The following is a 15,819-nucleotide window of genomic DNA, read 5'->3' as shown; positions in this document are numbered from 1 at the left end:
CCGAATGAAAAATCAAATAAGGAGAATCACAATGTAAGGCTGATAATTCAGAGACTCTTCGAGCCGAGGAAATAGCCATTAAAAATAGAACTTTCCAAGATAACAACTTTATATCAATGGAATGAAGGGGTTCAAACGGAACGCCCTGTAAAACATTAAGAACAAGGTTTAAACTCCATGGTGGAGCAACAGTTTTAAACACAGGCTTAATCCTGGCCAAAGCCTGACAAAAAGCCTGGACGTCAGGAACTTCTGACAGACGTTTGTGTAACAGAATGGACAGAGCTGAGATCTGTCCCTTTAATGAACTAGCAGATAAACCCTTTTCTAAACCTTCTTGTAGAAAAGACAATATCCTAGGAATCCTAACCTTACTCCAAGAGTAACCTTTGGATTCGCACCAATATAGGTATTTACGCCATATCTTATGGTAAATCTTTCTGGTAACAGGTTTCCTAGCCTGTATTAAGGTATCAATAACTGACTCAGAAAACCCACGTCTTGATAAAATCAAGCGTTCAATTTCCAAGCAGTCAGCTTCAGAGAAGTTAGATTTTGATGTTTGAAGGGACCCTGTATCAGAAGGTCCTGATTCAGAGGTAGAGACCAAGGTGGACAGGATGACATGTCCACCAGGTCTGCATACCAAGTCCTGCGTGGCCACGCAGGTGCTATTAGAATCACTGATGCTCTCTCTTGTTTGATTCTGGCAATCAATCGAGGAAGCAACGGGAAGGGTGGAAACACGTAAGCCATCCTGAAGTCCCAAGGTGCTGTCAGAGCATCTATCAGGACTGCTCCTGGATCCCTGGATCTGGACCCGTAACGAGGAAGCTTGGCGTTCTGTCGAGACGCCATGAGATCTATCTCTGGTTTGCTCCAACGTCGAAGTATTTGGGCAAAGACCTCCGGATGAAGTTCCCACTCCCCCGGATGAAAAGTCTGACGACTTAAGAAATCCGCCTCCCAGTTCTCCACTCCCGGGATGTGGATTGCTGACAGGTGGCAAGAATGAGACTCTGCCCAGCGAATTATCTTTGATACTTCCATCATAGCTAGGGAGCTTCTTGTCCCTCCCTGATGGTTGATGTAAGCTACAGTCGTGATGTTGTCCGACTGAAACCTGATGAACCCCCGAGTTGTCAACTGGGGCCAAGCCAGGAGGGCATTGAGAACTGCTCTCAATTCCAGAATGTTTATTGGCAGGAGACTCTCCTCCTGACTCCATTGTCCCTGAGCCTTCAGAGAATTCCAGACGGCACCCCAACCTAGAAGGCTGGCGTCTGTTGTTACAATTGTCCAGTCTGGTCTGCTGAATGGCATCCCCCTGGACAGATGTGACCGAGAAAGCCACCATAGAAGAGAATTTCTGGTCTCTTGATCTAGATTCAGAGAAGGGGATAAGTCTGAGTAATCCCCATTCCACTGACTTAGCATGCACAGTTGCAGTGGTCTGAGGTGTAAGCGTGCAAAGGGTACTATGTCCATTGCCGCTACCATTAAGCCGATTACCTCCATGCATTGAGCCACTGACGGGTGTTGAATGGAATGAAGGGTGCGGCAAGCACTTTGAAGTCTTGTTAGCCTGTCCTCTGTCAGGTAAATCTTCATTTCTACAGAATCTATAAGAGTCCCCAGGAAGGGAACTCTTGTGAGTGGAACGAGTGAACTTTTCTTTTCGTTCACCTTCCATCCATGTGACCTTAGAAATGCCAGCACTAACTCTGTATGAGACTTGGCAGTTTGAAAGCTTGAAGCTTGTATCAGAATGTCGTCTAGGTATGGAGCTACCGAGATTCCCCGCGGTCTTAGTACCGCCAGAAGAGCACCCAGAACCTTTGTGAAGATTCTTGGAGCTGTAGCCAATCCGAATGGAAGAGCCACAAACTGGTAATGCCTGTCTAGGAAGGCAAACCTTAGGTACCGATAATGATCTTTGTGAATCGGTATGTGAAGGTAAGTATCTTTTAAATCTACAGTGGTCATGTACTGACCTTCTTGGATCATAGGTAAAATTGTCCGAATAGTCTCCATCTTGAACGATGGAACTCTTAGGAATTTGTTTAGGATCTTTAAGTCCAGGATTGGTCTGAAAGTTCCCTCTTTTTTGGGAACCACAAACAGATTTGAGTAAAACCCCTGTCCCTGTTCTGATCGTGGAACTGGATGGATTACTCCCATTAACAAGAGCTCTTGTACGCAGCGTAGAAACGCCTCTTTCTTTGTCTGGATTGTTGACAATCTTGACAGATGAAATCTCTCTCTTGGAGGAGAGTATTTGAAGTCCAGAAGGTATCCCTGAGATATTATCTCTAGCGCCCAGGGATCCTGAACATCTCTTGCCCAAGCCTGGGCGAAGAGAGAAAGTCTGCCCCCCACTAGATCCGATCCCGGATCGGGGGCCCTCAATTCATGCTGTTTTAGGGGCAGCAGCAGGTTTCCTAGTCTGCTTGCCCTTGTTCCAGGACTGGTTAGGTTTCCAGCCTTGTCTGTAGCGAGCAACAGCTCCTTCCTGTTTTGGTGCAGAGGAAGTTGATGCTGCTCCTGCTTTGAAATTACGAAAGGAACGAAAATTAGACTGTCTAGTCTTGGCTTTGGCTTTGTCCTGAGGCAGGGCATGGCCTTTACCTCCTGTAATGTCATCGATAATCTCTTTCAACCCGGGCCCGAATAAGGTCTGCCCTTTGAAAGGTATATTAAGCAATTTAGACTTAGAAGTAACATCAGCTGACCAGGATTTTAGCCACAGCGCCCTGCGTGCCTGAATGGCGAATCCTGAATTCTTCGCCGTAAGTTTAGTAAGATGTACTACGGCCTCCGAAATGAATGAATTAGCTAGTTTAAGGACTCTAAGCCTGTCCGTAATGTCGTCCAGAGTAGCTGAACCAATGTTCTCTTCCAGAGACTCAATCCAGAATGCCGCTGCAGCCGTGATCGGCGCAATGCATGCAAGGGGTTGCAATATAAAACCTTGTTGAACAAACATTTTCTTAAGGTAACCCTCTAACTTTTTATCCATTGGATCTGAAAAAGCACAGCTATCCTCCACCGGGATAGTGGTACGCTTAGCTAAGGTAGAAACTGCTCCCTCCACCTTAGGGACCGTTTGCCATAAGTCCCTTGTGGTGGCGTCTATTGGAAACATTTTTCTAAATATCGGAGGGGGTGAGAACGGCACACCGGGTCTATCCCACTCCTTAGTAACAATTTCAGTAAGTCTCTTAGGTATAGGAAAAACCTCAGTACTCGTCGGTACCGCAAAATATTTATCCAACCTACACATTTTCTCTGGTATTGCAACTGTGTTACAATCATTCAGAGCCGCTAACACCTCCCCTAGTAATACACGGAGGTTTTCCAGTTTAAATTTAAAATTTGAAATATCTGAATCCAGTCTGTTTGGATCAGAACCGTCACCCACAGAATGAAGTTCTCCGTCCTCATGTTCTGCCACCTGTGACGCAGTGTCTGACATGGCCCTAATATTATCAGCGCACTCTGTTCTCACCCCAGAGTGATCACGCTTACCTCTTAGTTCTGGTAATTTAGCCAAAACCTCAGTCATAACAGTAGCCATATCCTGTAATGTGATTTGTAATGGCCGCCCAGATGTACTCGGCGCTACAATATCCCGCACCTCCCTCTGAGCGGGAGATGTAGGTACTGACACGTGAGGCGAGTTAGTCGGCATAACTCTCCCCTCGTTGTTTGGTGAAATTTGTTCAATTTGTACAGATTGATTTTTATTTAAAGTAGCATCAATACAGTTAGTACATAAATTTCTATTGGGCTCCACTTTGGCATTGCAACAAATGACACAGGTATCATCCTCTGAATCAGACATGTTTAACACACTAGCAAATAAACTTGCAACTTGGAAATACAATTCAATTAGAATAATATTAAAACGTACTGTGCCTTTAAGAAGCACAGAAGATCTATGACAGTTGAAAATTAATAAATTGAAACAGTTATAGCCTCAATCCTTGTAAACAACACAACTTTAGCAAAGGTTTAATCCCATTAGCAAAGATAACAAATTCTGAAAGCAGGAAACAAATTACAGAATAAACGTTTTTTATCTCAGTCAAACTATAATTCTCACAGCTCTGCTGAGAGAAATTACCTCCCTCAAAATAAGTTTTGAAGACCCCTGAGCTCTGTAGAGATGAACCGGATCATGCAGGGAATACAATGAGTTGCTGACTGAAATATTTGATGCATAGTAAAAGCGCCAAAAAACGGCCCCTCCCCCTCACACACAGCAGTGAGGGAGAACAGAAACTGTCAGAAAACAGATTAAGCAACTGCCAAGTGGAAAAATAGTGCCCAAACATTTATTCACTCAGTACCTCAGCAAATGAAAACGATTTTACATTCCAGCAAAAACGTTAAACATAATCTCTAGTTATTAAACAGCTTTATGTATTTCTTACAGTGTAATTCTAGTGAAGTACCATTCCCCAGAATACTGAAGTGAAAAGTATACATACATGACATTATATCGGTATGGCAGGATTTTCTCATCAATTCCATTGTCAGAAAATAAAAACTGCTACATACCTCTATGCAGATTCATCTGCCCGCTGTCCCCTGATCTGAAGTTTACCTCTCCTCAGATGGCCGAGAAACAGCAATATGATCTTAACTACTCCGGCTAAAATCATAACAAAAACTCTGGTAGATTCTTCTTCAAACTCTGCCAGAGAGATAATAACACACTCCGGTGCTATTTTAAAATAACAAACTCTTGATTGAAGATAAAAACTAAGTATAATCACCATAGTCCTCTCACACATCCTATCTAGTCGTTGGGTGCAAGAGAATGACTGGGAGTGACGTAGAGGGGAGGAGCTATATGCAGCTCTGCTGGGTGAATCCTCTTGCACTTCCTGTTGGGGAGGAGTAATATCCCAGAAGTAATGATGACCCGTGGACTGATCACACTTAACAGAAGAAAAAGGAGAAACTATAGGGTGCCGTGGTGACTGTAGTGTATAAAAGAAAGACATTTTTCAAACCCGATTAAAAACCAGGGCGGGCCGTGGACCGGACACACCGTTGGAGAAAGAAATTTATCAGGTAAACATAAATTCTGTTTTCTCCAACATTGGTGTGTCCGGTCCACGGCTTCATCCTTACTTGTGGGAACCAATACCAAAGCTTTAGGACACGGATGAAGGGAGGGAGCAAATCAGGTTACCTAAACGGAAGGCACCACGGCTTGCAAAACCTTTCTCCCAACAACAGCCTCCGAAGAAGCATAAGTATCGAATTGGCAAAAATTTGGCAAAAGTATGCAGAGAAGACCAAGTCGCTGCCTTACAGATCTGATCAACAGAAGCCTCGTTCTTGAAGGCCCATGTGGAAGCCACAGCTCTAGTAGAATGAGCTGTAATTCGTTCAGGAGGCTGCCGTCCGGCAGTCTCATAAGCCAATCGGATGATGCTTTTCAGCCAAAAAGAAAGAGGTAGCAGTAGCTTTCTGCCCTCTCCTCTTACCAGAGTAAACCACAAACAAAGATGAAGTTTGTCTGAAATCCTTTGTTGCTTCTAAATAGAATTTTAAAGCACGGACCACATCTAAGTTGTGTAACAAACGTTCCTTCTTTGAAACTGGATTTGGACATAGAGAAGGAACAACTATTTCCTGGTTAATATTCCTGTTGGAAACTACTTTTGGAAGAAAAACAGGTTTGGTACGTAAAACTACCTTATCTGCATGAAATACCAGATAGGGAGAAGAACACTGCAAAGCAGATAATTCAGAAACTCTTCTGGCAAAAGAAATAGCAACTAAAAACAGAACTTTCCAAGATAGTAACTTGATATCTATGGAATGCAAAGGTTCAAACGGAACCCCTTGAAGAACTGAAAGAACTAAGTTTAGACTCCATGGAGGAGCAATAGGTCTGTAAACAGGCTTGATTCTGACTAATGCCTGTACAAATGCTTGTACATTTGGCACAGATGCCAGACGTTTGTGCAACAAGGCAGATAGAGCAGATATCTGTCCCTTTAGAGAACTAGCTGAAAGACCTTCCTCCAAACCCTCTTGGAGAAAGGAAAGAATCCTAGGAATTTTAATTTTACTCCAAGAGTATCCCTTGGATTCGCACCAACAGATATATTTTTGCCATATCTTATGGTAAATCTTCCTAGTCACTGGCTTTCTGGCTTGAACCAGAGTATCTATAACTGAATCTGAAAACCCACGCTTAGATAGAATCAAGCGTTCAATTTCCAAGCAGTCAGTTGCAGAGAGACTAGATTTGGATGTTCGAATGGACCTTGTACTAGAAGATCCTGTCTCAAAGGTAGCTTCCATGGTGGAGCCTATGACATATTCACCAGGTCTGCATACCAAGTCCCGCGTGGCCACGCAGGAGCTATTAGGATCACCGAAGCCTTCTCCTGTTTGATCCTGGCTACCAGCCTGGGAAGGAGAGGGAACGGTGGAAACACATAAGCTAGATTGAACGACCAAGGCGCCACCAATGCATCCACTAGTGTCGCCCTGGGGTCCCTGGATCTGGACCCGTATCGAGGAACTTTGAAGTTCTGACGAGACGCCATCAGATCCATATCCGGAATGCCCCATAGTTGAGTTAACTGGGCAAAGACTTCCGGGTGGAGTTCCCACTCCCCCGAATGGAAAGCCTGACGACTCAAATAATCCGCCTCCCAGTTGTCTACTCCTGGGATGTGGATTGCAGATAGGTGGCAGGAGTGATCCTCCGCCCACTTGATGATCTTTGATACCTCTGTCATCGCCAAGGAACTCTTTGTTCCCCCCTGATGATTGATGTACGCTACAGTCGTCATGTTGTCCGACTGAAATCTTACGAATCTGGCCTTCGCTAGGTGAGGCCAGGCCAGGAGCGCATTGAATATTGCTCTCAGTTCCAAAATGTTTATCGGGAGAAGGGACTCTTCCCGAGACCATAGACCCTAAGTTTTCAGGGAGTCCCAGACCGCACCCCAGCCTAAGAGACTGGCGTCGGTCGTGACGATGACCCACTCTGGCCTGCGGAAACTCATTCCCTGAGACAGGTGATCCTGAGTCAACCACCAGCGGAGTGAGTCTCTGGTTACCTGGTCTACTTGAATCTGGGGAGACAAGTCTGCATAATCCCCATTCCACTGTTTGAGCATGCACTGTTGCAATGGTCTTAGATGAATTCGAGCAAAAGGAACCACGTCCATTGCTGCAACCATTAGTCCTATTACCTCCATGCACTGAGCTATGGAAGGCTGAGGAATAGATTGAAGAGCTTGACAAGCGTTTAGAAGTTTTAATTTTCTGACCTCTGTCAGAAAAATCTTCATTTCTACAGAATCTATTATTGTTCCCAGAAAGGGAACCCTTGTAGACGGAGACAGCGAACTCTTTTCTACGTTCACCTTCCACCCGTGAGACCTGAGAAAGGCTAAAACAATGTCTGTATGAGCCCTTGATCTGGAAAGGGACGACGATTGAATTAGGATGTCGTCTAGGTAAGGTGCCACCGCAATGCCCCTTGGTCTTAGAACCGCTAGCAGGGATCCCAGCACCTTTGTGAAAATTCTGGGAGCAGTGGCTAATCCGAACGGAAGAGCCACAAACTGGTAATGTTTGTCCAGAAAGGCGAACCTTAGGAACTGATGATGATTTTTGTGGATAGGAATATGTAGGTACGCATCCTTTAAGTCCACGGTAGTCATGTATTGACCCTCCTGGATTGTTGGTAAAATCGTTCGAATAGTTTCCATTTTGAATGATGGAACTCTGAGAAATTTGTTTAGAATTTTTAAATCCAGAATTGGCCTGAAAGTTCCCTCTTTTTTGGGAACTACAAACAGGTTTGAGTAAAACCCCAGACCTTGTTCCGCTGACGGAACTGGGTGTATCACTCCCATACTTAGTAGGTCTGTTACGCAATGTAAGAATGCCTGTCTCTTTATCTGGTCTGAAGATAAGAGAGACATGTGAAACCTTCCCCTTGGAGGAAGATCCTTGAACTCCAGAAGATACCCCTGAGACACTATTTCTAGTGCCCAGGGATCCGGAACATCTCTCGCCCAGGCCTGAGCAAAGAGAGAGAGTCTGCCCCCTACTAGATCCGGTCCCGGATCGGGGGCTACCCCTTCATGCTGTCTTGGTAGCAGCAGCAGGCTTCTTGGCCTGTTTACCCTTGTTCCAGCCCTGCATTGGTTTCCATGCTGGTTTGGGCTGGGAAGCGTTACCCTCTTGTCTAGAGGCTGCAGAGTTAGAAGACGGTCCGTTCCTGAAATTGTGAAAGGAAGGAAAATTAGATTTATTCTTAGCCTTGAAAGGCCTATCCTGTGGGAGGGCATGGCCCTTCCCCCCAGTGATGTCTGAAATAATCTCCTTCAATTCTGGCCCAAAAAGGGTCTTACCCTTGAAAGGAATATTAAGCAGTTTTGTCTTGGACGACACATCCGCCGACCAAGATTTTAGCCAAAGCGCTCTGCGCGCCACTATTGCAAAACCTGAATTTTTCGCCGCTAATTTTGCCAACTGCAAAGCGGCATCTAAATTAAATTAGCCAACTTTAGAGTGTGAATTCTGTCCATGACTTCCTCATATGTGAAGTCTCCTTATTGAGCGAATTTTCTAGTTCCTCGAACCAAAAAGACGCCGCCGTGGTGACAGGAATAATGCACGAAATTGGCTGAAGAAGGAAACCTTGCTGAACAAATATCTTTTTAAGCAATCCTTCCAATTTTTTATCCATAGGATCTTTGAAAGCACAACTGTCCTCAATGGGAATAGTTGTGCGCTTGGCCAACGTAGAAACTGCCCCTTCAACCTTAGGGACTGTTTGCCATGCGTCCCTTCTGGGGTCGACAATGGGGAACATTTTCTTAAATATAGGAGGTGGGTCAAAAGGTATACCTGGCTTCTCCCACTCCTTGTTCACTATGTCCGCCACCCTCTTGGGTATCGGAAAGGCATCAGCGTGCACAGGGACCTCAAGAAACTTGTCCATTTTGCACAATTTCTCTGGAATTACCAAAGAGTCACAATCGTCAAGAGTAGTTAGCACCTCCTTAAGCAGGGCGCGGAGATGTTCTAACTTAAATTTAAACATCACGATATCAGGTTCTGCCTGCTGAGAAACTTTTCCTGAATCAGAAATTTCTCCCTCAGACAGCCCCTCCCTCACTGCCAATTCAGACTGGTGTGAGGGTATCACAGATAAACTATCATCAGCGCCCACTTGCTCATCCTCTGTATTTAAAACTGAGCAATCACGCTTTCTGGGAAGTGTTGGCAGTTTGGATAAAAGATTTGCTATAGAATTATCCATTACTGCAGTTAATTGTTGCATAGTAACAAGCATTGGCGCGCTAGATGTACTAGGTGTCGCCTGCGCGGGCATAACTGGTGTTGACACAGAAGGAGAGGATGATGAACTATCCCCACTACCTTCATTTGAAGAATCATCTTGGGCAACCTTATTAAATGTGACATTACTGTCCTTACTTTGTTTGGACGCCATGGCACAATTTTCACATACATTTAAAGGGGGAATCACCTTGGCCTCCATACACACAGAACATATTCTATCTGAAGGTACAGACATGTTAGACAGACTTAGTCAGGCTATTAATGCAAAAAAACATAATTTATGTTTACCTGATAAATTTATTTCTCTTGTAGTGTATCCAGTCCACGGATCATCCATTACTTAAGGGATATTCTCCTTCCCAACAGGAAGTTGCAAGAGGATCACCCAAGCAAAGCTGCTATATAGCTCCTCCCCTCACATGTCATATCCAGTCATTCGACCGAAACAAGACAAGAAAGGAGAAACCATAGGGTGCAGTGCTGACTGTAGTTTAATTAAAATGTAGACCTGCCTTAAAAAGGACAGGGCGGGCCGTGGACTGGATACACTACAAGATAAATAAATTTATCAGGTAAGCATAAATTATGTTTTCTCTTGTTAAGTGTATCCAGTCCACGGATCATCCATTACTTATGGGATACCAATACCAAAGCAAAAGTACACGGATGATGGGAGGGACAAGGCAGGTACTTAAACGGAAGTGACCACCGCCTGTAAAAAAAAAAAACCTCTCTCCCAAAAATAGCCTCCGAAGAAGCAAAGTATCAAATTTGTTAAATTTGAAAAAGTATGAGGCGTAGACCAAGACTCCGTCTCGTAAATCTGTTCAACAGAAGCCTCCTTCTAAAAAGGCCCAAGTGAAAACCACAGCTCTAGTAGAATGAGCTGTAATCCCTTCAGAAGGCTGCTGTCCAGCAGTCTCATAAGCTAAATGAATTATGCTTTTTAACCAAAAAAACAGAGGTTGCTGAAGTCTTTTGACCTCTCCTCTGTCCAGAATAGACAACAAACAAGGTGAATGTTTGATGAAAATCTGTAGTAGCTTGTAAGTAAAACTTTAAAGCACGAGTCACGTCCAAATTGTGTAATAGACGTTCCTTCTTTGAAGAAGGATTAGGATACAAGAACGGAACAACAATCTCTTGAGTGATATTCTTGTTAGATACCACCTTAGGTAAAAACCCAGGTTGGTACGCAGGACTACCTTATCCGTACGGAGGACCAGATAAGGAGAATCACATTGTAACGCAGATAACTCGGAGACTCTACGAGCCGAGGAAATAGCTACCAAGAAGGAACTTTCCAAGATAAAAGTTTGATATCTATGGAATGAAAAGGTTCAAACGGAACTCCTTGAAGAACCTTAAGAACCAGGTTTAAGCTCCATGGCGGAGCGACAGTTTTAAACACAAGCTTGGTTCTAACCAAAGCCTGACCAAAAGCCTGAACGTCTAGAAAACCTGCCAGACGCTTGAGCAAAAGAATAGACAGTAGAAATCTGTCCTTTTAAGGAACTAGCTGACAACCCTTTCTCAAAATCATCTTGGAGAAAAGATAATATCCTGGGAATCCAGACTTTACTCCATGAGCAACCCTTGGATTCATAACAATAAGATATTTACACCATATCTATGTTAATTTTTCCTAGAGACAGGTTTTCATGCCTGTATTAAGGTATCAATGACTGACTCTGAGAAGCCATGCTTTGATAACATCAAACGTTCAGTCTCCAGGCAGTCCAACTCAGATTAGTTATATTTAGATGGATGAAAGGACCCTGAGGTAGAGGGTCCTGTCTCAGAAGCAGAGACCGTGGTGGAAAGGATGACATGTCCACCAGATCTGCATACCAGGTCCTGCGTGGCCACGCAGGTGCTGTCAAACAAACGCCAAGCACTCTCCTGCTTGATCTTGTGCAAATACCTCCGGAGGGAATTCCCACTCCCCCGGATGAGAAGTCTGACGACTTTGAAAATCCGTCTCCCAGTTCTCAACACCTGGGATATGTATAGCTAATAGACAAGAGAGTCTCTGTCCAGTGAATTATTTTAAGACTTCTAACATCGCTAGGGAACTTTGTTCCCCCTTGATGGATGATGAAAGCCACAGTCGTGATATTGTCCGACTGAATATGATGTACCTCAGAGTTGCTAACTGAGGCCAAGTCTGAAGAGCATGGAATATCGCTCCCAGTTCCAGAATATTCATTAGAAGGAGGGTCTCCTCCTGAGTCCACTATCCCTGAGCCTTCAGAGAGTTCCAGACTGTATCCCAACCTAAAAGGCTGGCATCTGTTGTAACAATAGTCCCATCTGACCTGCGGAAGGTCATACCCTTGGACAGATGGACCCAAGATAGTCACCAGAGAAGAGAATCTCTGATCTCTTGGTCCAGATTTAACAGGAGAACAAATCCGTGTAATACCCGTTCCTCTGACTGAGCATGCATAGTTGCAGTGGTCTGAAATGTAGGCGTGCAAACGATACTATGTCCCATGCCGCTACCATTAAGCCGATTACATTCATGTACTGAGCCACCAAAGGGCGCGGATGGAATTTAGAACACGGCAGAAATTTAGAAACTTTGACAACCTGGACTCCGTCAGGTAAAATTTCATTTCTACAAAATCTATTAGAATCCTTAGGAGGGAAACCCTGAGATTGGGGATAAAGAGCTCTTTCCTTGTTCACTTTCCACCCATGCGATCTCAGAAATGCCAGTACTACGCCCGTATGAGACTTGGCAACTTGGATGTTTGACGCCTGTATCAGGATGTCGTCTAAATAAGGGGCCATTTTTATGCCCCGCGGCCTAAGGACCGCTAAAGCGACCCCAGAACCTCCATAAAGATTCTTGGGACTGTAGTTAACCCAAAGGAAAGAGCTACAAACTGGTAATGCCTGTCTAGAAAGGCAAACATGAAAAACGATGGTGATCTTTATGCATCGTAATGTGAGGATAAGCATCCTTCAAATCCATTGTAGTCCTCTATTGACTCTCCTGGATCATAGTTAAGATGGAATGAATAGTTTCCAACTTAAATGATGGAATTCTAAGGAATTTGACTAAGATCTTTAGATCCAAAATAGATCTGAAGGTTCCTTCTCCTTGGGAACCACAAACAGATTTGAGTAAAAATTCTATCCTTGTTCCTCCCCTGGAACTGGATGGTTCTCGTACATAGTGTAAGAATGCCTCTTTCTTTATTCGGTTTGCAGATAATTGTGAAAGGTGAAATCTCCTCTTTTTTGGGGGGGAAAAGCTTTGAAATCCAGAAGATATCTCTGGGATATAATTTCCAATGCCCAGGGATCCTGGGCCTCTCTCTCTCGCCCACGCCTGGGCGAAAAATGAAAGTCTGCCCCCTACAGGATCAGTTACCGGATAGGCAGACGTTCTACATGCTGTCTTAGAGGCAGCAGCAGGCTCCTTGGCCTGCTTATCTTTGTTCCAGGTCCGGTTGTCACCAGACCATCTTGGACTGAGCAAAAGTTACCACTTGATTTGCCTTAGAGGAAATTGATGCCACGCCTGCCTTGAAGTTTCGAAAGACACGAAAATTAGACTTTCTGGCACTTGATTTGGACCGGTCCTGAGGAAGGGCATTACCTTTTCCTCCAGTGATATTAGCAATAATCTCCTTCAAACCAGGGCCGAATAGGGTCTGCCCCTTGAAGGGAAGTTAAGTAGCTTATTTAGTAAAGTCACAACAGCTGACCATAATATAAGCCATAGCGCTGTGCGTGCCAGCATAGTAAAAACAGAATTCTTAGCCGTTAGTTTAGTCAAAAAAAACAAGGCATCAAAAACAAAGGAATTGGCTAGCTTAAGTGCTCTAAGCTTGTCAAGTATTCATCCAATGGAGTCGCTACCTGTAAAGCCTCATCCAGAGACTCAAACCAGAATGCCGCAGCAGCAGTGACAAAAGCAATGCATGCAAGGGGCTGCAGGATAAAACCTTGTTGAATAAACATTTTCTTAAGGTAACCCTCTAATTTTTTATCCATTGGATCTAAAAAAGCACAACTGTCCTCGACAGGGAAGTGGTACGCTAGCTAGAGTAGAAACTCTTCTCTCCACCTTAGGAACTGTCTGCCATAAGTCCCGTGTGGTGGCAACTATTAGAAACATCTTTCTAAAAATAGGAGGGGAAGAGAACGGCACACCTGGTCTATCCAATTCCTAATTAATAATTTTAGTAAACCTCTTTAGGTATTGGAAAAACATCAGTACACACCGGCACTGCATAGTATTTATCCAGTCTACACAATTTCTCTGGCACTGCGATTGTACACAGTCAATCAGAGCAGCTAAAACCTCCCTGAGCAACAAGTGGAGGTTCTCAAGCATAAATTTTAAATGTAGAAATATCAGAATCAGGTTAAATCATCTTCCCTGAGTCAAAAATATCACCCACAGACCGAAGCTCCCCAGCTTCTGCATATTATGAGACAGTATCAGACATGGTTCTTAAAGCGTCTGTATGCTCTGTAACTACCCCCAGAGCTATCTTGCTTTCCTTTAATTTCATGAAGTCTGACTAATACCGCTGCCAGTGTATTATTCACAACCTTTGCCATGTCTTGTAAAATAAACGCTATGGGCGCCCTTTATGTACTTGGCGCCATTTGAGCGTGAGTCCCTGAAGCGGGAGTCGAAGGATCTGACACGTGGGGAGAGTTAGTCGGCATAACTTCCCCTTCGACAGAATCCTCTGGTAAAATAAACGCTATGGGCGCCCTTGATGTACTTGGCGCCATTTGAGCGTGAGTCCCTAAAGCGGGAGTCAAAGGGTCTGACACGTGGGGAGAGTTAGTCGGCATAACTTCCCCCTCGACAGAATCCTCTGGTGATAATGTTTTTAAAGACAAAAAATGATCTTTATAGTTTAACATGAAATCAGTACATCTGGTACACATTCTAAGATGGGGTTCCACCATGGCTTTTAAACATAATGAACACAGAGCTTCCTCTATGTCAGACATGTTAGAACAGACTAATAATGAGACTAGTAAGCTTGGAAAACACTTTAAATCAGGTTAACAAGCAAATATAAAAAACGTTACTGTGCCTTTAAGAGAAACAAATTTTGTCAAAATTTGAAAAATTAGACCCCAATAAGTTTTATCACCAAACATATGTCAAAAAACGATTAAACATGCCAGCAAACGTTTTAAAACACATTTTTATAAGAGTATGTATCTCTATTAATCAGCCTGATACCAGTCGCTTTCACTGCATTTAAGGCTATACTAACATTACAGTTTTATCACCAATGTACGTTAAAAAACGATTAAACATGCCAGCAAACGTTTTAAAACACATTTTTATGAGAGTATGTATCTCTATTAATAAGCCTTATACCAGTCGCTATCACTGCATTAAAGGCTTTACTTACATTACTTCGGTATCAGCAGTATTTTCTTAGTCAATTCCATTCCTTAGAAAAATATTTTACTGCACATACCTTATTTGCAGGAAAAAAACTGCACGCCATTCCCCCTCTGAAGTACCTCACTCCTCAGAATGTGTGAGAACAGCAAATGGATCTTAGTTACTTCTGCTAAGATCATAGAAAAACGCAGGCAGATTCTTCTTCCAAATACTGCCTGAGATAAACAGCACACTCCGGTGCCATTTAAAAAACATAATTTATGCTTACCTGATAAATTCCTTTCTTCTGTTGTGTGATCAGTCCACGGGTCATCATTACTTCTGGGATATTAGCTGCTCCCCTACAGGAAGTGCAAGAGGATTCACCCAGCAGAGTTGCTATATAGCTCCTCCCCTCTACGTCACCTCCAGTCATTCGACCAAAGACCAACGAGAAAGGAGAAACCAAGGGTGTAGTGGTGACTGAATTATAATTTAAAAAATATGCACCTGCCTTAAAAACAGGGCGGGCCGTGGACTGATCACACAACAGAAGAAAGGAATTTATCAGGTAAGCATAAATTATGTTTTCTTCTGTTATGTGTGATCAGTCCACGGGTCATCATTACTTCTGGGATACCAATACCAAAGCAAAAGTACACGGATGACGGGAGGGATAGGCAGGCTCATTATACAGAAGGAACCACTGCCTGAAGAACCTTTCTCCCAAAAATAGCCTCCGAAGAAGCAAAAGTGTCAAATTTGTAAAATTTGGAAAAAGTATGAAGCGAAGACCAAGTTGCAGCCTTGCAAATCTGTTCAACAGAGGCCTCATTCTTAAAGGCCCAAGTGGAAGCCACAGCTCTAGTGGAATGAGCTGTAATTCTTTCAGGAGGCTGCTGTCCAGCAGTCTCATAGGCTAAACGTATTAAGCTACAAAGCCAAAAAGAGAGAGAGGTAGCCGAAGCTTTTTGACCTCTCCTCTGTCCAGAATAAACGACAAACAGGGAAGAAGTTTGGCGAAAATCTTTAGTTGCCTGCAAGTAGAACTTGAGGGCACGAACTACATCCAGATTGTGTAGAAGACGTTC

General features: G+C 43.7%; 1 protein-coding gene across 1 annotated transcript in view; it reads right to left on the bottom strand.

Moving 5' to 3' along the window:
• The window catches only part of ZNF106 (zinc finger protein 106), a gene marked incomplete in the record, with an annotated part of 238,420 nt that overhangs the window by 136,493 nt on the left and 86,108 nt on the right, over positions 1-15,819 (bottom strand).

The sequence above is a fragment of the Bombina bombina genome, chromosome 1 (genome assembly GCF_027579735.1).
Source record: "Bombina bombina isolate aBomBom1 chromosome 1, aBomBom1.pri, whole genome shotgun sequence".
Taxonomy (NCBI): Eukaryota; Metazoa; Chordata; class Amphibia; order Anura; family Bombinatoridae; genus Bombina; species Bombina bombina.
The sequence above is the reverse complement of the archived record's forward strand: the minus strand, read 5'-3'. Positions and strand labels throughout refer to the sequence as shown.